The sequence below is a fragment of the Euwallacea fornicatus genome, unplaced genomic scaffold (assembly GCF_040115645.1).
Source record: "Euwallacea fornicatus isolate EFF26 unplaced genomic scaffold, ASM4011564v1 scaffold_96, whole genome shotgun sequence".
NCBI classification, from domain to species: Eukaryota; Metazoa; Arthropoda; class Insecta; order Coleoptera; family Curculionidae; genus Euwallacea; species Euwallacea fornicatus.
The window spans coordinates 245284-250151 of record NW_027096064.1 but is presented as its reverse complement, the minus strand read 5'-3'; positions in this window follow the sequence as shown (position 1 = coordinate 250151).

Sequence of the window (4868 nt, the reverse complement as noted above, 5' to 3'; positions counted from 1 at the left end):
AAGATGCAATCATGATTTGTTGTGACATCTTAAAGATCTCGTCGAGCTGATGAATTTGCCACTTTGTTTAACAAATTTGGTCCTCATTTGCCGATGTTTTCGAACTTCAAAGTTTGAAGAGTCTCAAAAGATATGTGTTTGAGCACATAAAGTACTATTATTTTTGGAAATGCAACAAGATGCCATCATGATTTGTTGTGACACCTGAAAGATCTCGTCGAGCTGATGAATTTGCCACTTTGTTTAACAAATTTGGTCCTCATTTGCCGAAGTTATCTAGCTTAAAAGTTTGAAAAGTCACAAAAGTTGTTTGTTTGATCACCTAAAGTACTATTTTTCTTGGAAATGCAACAAGATTCAATCATGATTTGTTATGACATCTTAAAGATCTCGTCGAGCTGATTAATTTGACACTTTGTTTAACAAATTTGGTCCTCATTTGCCGAAGTTATCGAGCTTCAAACTTTGAAAAGTCTCAAAAGTTGTGTGTTTGAGCACATACAGTACTATTTTTCTTGGAAATGCAACAAGATGCAATCATGATTTGTTGTGACATCTTCAAGATCTCGTCGAGCTGATGAATTTACCACTTTGTTTAACAAATTTGGTCCTCATTTGCCGATGTTTTCGAACTTCAAAGTTTGAAGAGTCTCAAAAGATATGTGTTTGAGCACATAAAGTACTATTATTTTTGGAAATGCAACAAGATGCCATCATGATTTGTTGTGACACCTGAAAGATCTCGTCGAGCTGATGAATTTGCCACTTTGTTTAACAAATTTGGTCCTCATTTGCCGAAGTTATCTAGCTTAAAAGTTTGAAAAGTCACAAAAGTTGTTTGTTTGATCACCTAAAGTACTATTTTTCTTGGAAATGCAACAAGATTCAATCATGATTTGTTATGACATCTTAAAGATCTCGTCGAGCTGATTAATTTGACACTTTGTTTAACAAATTTGGTCCTCATTTGCCGAAGTTATCGAGCTTTTTAAGTTTGAAAAGTCACAAAAGTTGTGTGTTTGAGCACATACAGTACTATTTTTCTTGGAAATGCTACAAGATGCAATCATGATTTGTTGTGACATCTTAAAGATCTCGTCGAGCTGATGAATTTACCACTTTGTTTAACAAATTTGGTCCTCATTTGCCGATGTTTTCGAACTTCAAAGTTTGAAGAGTCTCAAAAGATATGTGTTTGAGCACATAAAGTACTATTATTTTTGGAAATGCAACAAGATGCAATCATGATTTGTTTTGACATCTTAAAGATCTCGTCGAGCTGATGAATTTGCCACTTTGTTTAACAAATTTGGTCCTCATTTCCCGAAGTTATCGAGCTTCAAACTTTGAAAAGTCTCAAAAGTTCTGTGTTTGAGCACGTAAAGTACTATTTTTCTTGGAAATACAACAAGATGCAATAATTATGTGTTGTGGCATCTTCAAAATCTCGTCGAGCTGATTAATTTGACACTTTGTTTAACAAATTTGGTCCTCATTTGCCGAAGTTATCGAGCTTTTTAAGTTTGAAAAGTCACAAAAGTTGTGTGTTTGAGCACATGAAGTGCTATTTTTCTTGGAAATTCAACAAGATGCAATAATGATGTGTTGTGGCATCTTCAAAATCTCGTCGAGCTGATTAATTTGGTACTTTGCTTAACAAATTTGGACCTCATTTGCCGAAGTTTTCGAGCTTCAAATTTTGAAAAGTCTCAAAAGTTGTGTGTTTGAGCACATAAAGTACTATTTTTCTTGGAAATGCAACAAGATGCAATAATGATGTGTTGTGGCATCTTCAAAATCTCGTCGAGCTGATTAATTTGGTACTTTGCTTAACAAATTTGGACCTCATTTGCCGAAGTTATCGAGCTTTTTAAGTTTGAAAAGTCACAAAAGTTGTGTGTTTGAGCACATAAAGTACTATTTTTCTTGGAAATGCAACAAGATGCAATCATGATTTGTTGTGACATCTTATAGATCTCGTCGAGCTGATGAATCTGCCACTTTGTTTAACAAATTTGGTCCTCATTTGCCGAAGTTATCTAGCTTAAAAGTTTGAAAAGTCACAAAAGTTGTGTGTTTGAGCACATAAAGTACTATTTTTCTTGGAAATGCAACAAGATGCAATCATGATTTGTTGTGACATCTTATAGATCTCGTCGAGCTGATGAATCTGCCACTTTGTTTAACAAATTTGGTCCTCATTTGCCGAAGTTATCTAGCTTAAAAGTTTGAAAAGTCACAAAAGTTGTTTGTTTGATCACCTAAAGTACTATTTTTCTTGGAAATGCTACAAGATGCAATCATGATTTGTTGTGACATCTTAAAGATCTCGTCGAGCTGATGAATTTGCCACTTTGTTTAACAAATTTGGTCCTCATTTCCCGAAGTTATCGAGCTTCAAAGTTTGAAAAGTCTCAAAAGTTCTGTGTTTGAGCACGTAAAGTACTATTTTTCTTGGAAATACAACAAGATGCAATAATGATGTGTTGTGGCATCTTCAAAATCTCGTCGAGCTGATTAATTTGGCACTTTGTTTAACAAATTTGATCCTCAATTGCCGAAGTTATCGAGCTTCAAAGTTTGAAAAGTCTCAAAAGTTCTGTGTTTGAGAACGTCAAGTACTATTTTTCTTGGAAATTCAACAAGATGCAATCATGATTTGTTGTGACATCTTAAAGATCTCGTCGAGCTGATTAATTTGACACTGTGTTTAACAAATTTGGTCCTCAATTGCCGAAGTTATCGAGCTTCGAAGTTTGAAAAGTCACAAAAGTTGTGTGATTGAACACATAAAGTATTATTTTCCTTGGAAACTCAACAAGATACAATAATGGTGTTTTGTGGCGTCTTCAAAATCTCGTCGAGCTGATTAATTTGACACTTTGTTTAACAAATTTGGTCCTCATTTGCCGAGGTTATCCAGCTTCAAAGTTTGAAGAGTCTCAAAAGTTGTGGGTTTGAGCACGTATAGTACTATTTTTCTTGGATATTCAACATGATGCAATCATGATTTGTTGTGACATCTTAAAGATCTTGTCTAGCTGATTAATTTGGCACTTTGTTTACCAAATGTGGTCCTCATTTGCCGATGTTATCGGGCTTCAAAGTTTGAAAAGTCTCAAAAGTTGTTTGTTTGAGCACATAAAGTATTATTTTCCTTGGAAATGCTACAAGATGCAATCATGATGTGGTGTGACATCTTAAAGATCTCGCCGAGCTGATGAATTTGCCACTTTGTTTAACAAATTTGGTCCTCATTTGCCGAAGTTATCGAGCTTCAAAGTTTGAAAAGTCTCAAAAGTTCTGTGTTTGAGCACGTAAAGGACTATTTTTCTTGGAAATTCAACAAGATGCAATAATGATGTGATGTGGCATCTTCAAAATCTCGTCGAGCTGATTAATTTGGCACTTTGTTTAACAAATTTGGTCCTCATTTGCCGAAGTTATCGAGCTTCAAAGTTTGAAAAGTCTCAAAAGTTCTGTGTTTGAGCACGTAAAGTACTATTTTTCTTGGAAATTCAACAAGATGCAATAATGATGTGTTGTGGCATCTTCAAAATCTCGTCGAGCTGATTAATTTGTCACTTTGTTTACCAAATTTGGTCCTCATTTGCCGATGTTATCGGGCTTCAAAGTTTGAAAAGTCTCAAAAGTTGTTTGTTTGAGCACATAAAGTATTATTTTCCTTGGAAATGCTACAAGATGCAATCATGATGTGGTGTGACATCTTAAAGATCTCGCCGAGCTGATGAATTTGCCACTTTGTTTAACAAATTTGGTCCTCATTTGCCGAAGTTATCGAGCTTCAAAGTTTGAAAAGTCTCAAAAGTTCTGTGTTTGAGCACGTAAAGGACTATTTTTCTTGGAAATTCAACAAGATGCAATAATGATGTGATGTGGCATCTTCAAAATCTCGTCGAGCTGATTAATTTGGCACTTTGTTTAACAAATTTGGTCCTCATTTGCCGAAGTTATCGATCTTCAAAGTTTGAAAAGTCACAAAAGTTGTGTGTTTGAGCACATGAAGTGCTATTTTTCTTGGAAATTCAACAAGATGCAATCGTGATTTGTTGTGACATCTTAAAGATCTCGTCGAGCTGATGAATCTGCCACTTTGTTTAACAAATTTGGTCCTCATTTGCCGAACTTATCTAGCTTCAAACTTTGAAAAGTCTCAAAAGTTGTGTGTTTGAACACGTAAAGTACTATTTTTCTTGGAAATACAACAAGATGCAATAATGATGTGTTGTGGCATCTTCAAAATCTCGTCGAGCTGATTAATTTGTCACTTTGTTTACCAAATTTGGTCCTCATTTGCCGATGTTATCGGGCTTCAAAGTTTGAAAAGTCTCAAAAGTTGTTTGTTTGAGCACATAAAGTATTATTTTCCTTGGAAATGCTACAAGATGCAATCATGATGTGGTGTGACATCTTAAAGATCTCGCCGAGCTGATGAATTTGCCACTTTGTTTAACAAATTTGGTCCTCATTTGCCGAAGTTATCGAGCTTCAAAGTTTGAAAAGTCTCAAAAGTTCTGTGTTTGAGCACGTAAAGGACTATTTTTCTTGGAAATTCAACAAGATGCAATAATGATGTGATGTGGCATCTTCAAAATCTCGTCGAGCTGATTAATTTGACACTTTGTTTAACAAATTTGGTCCTCATTTGCCGAAGTTATCGAGCTTTTTAAGTTTGAAAAGTCACAAAAGTTGTGTGTTTGAGCACATGAAGTGCTATTTTTCTTGGAAATTCAACAAGATGCAATCGTGATTTGTTGTGACATCTTAAAGATCTCGTCGAGCTGATGAATCTGCCACTTTGTTTAACAAATTTGGTCCTCATTTGCCGATGTTTTCGAACTTCAAAG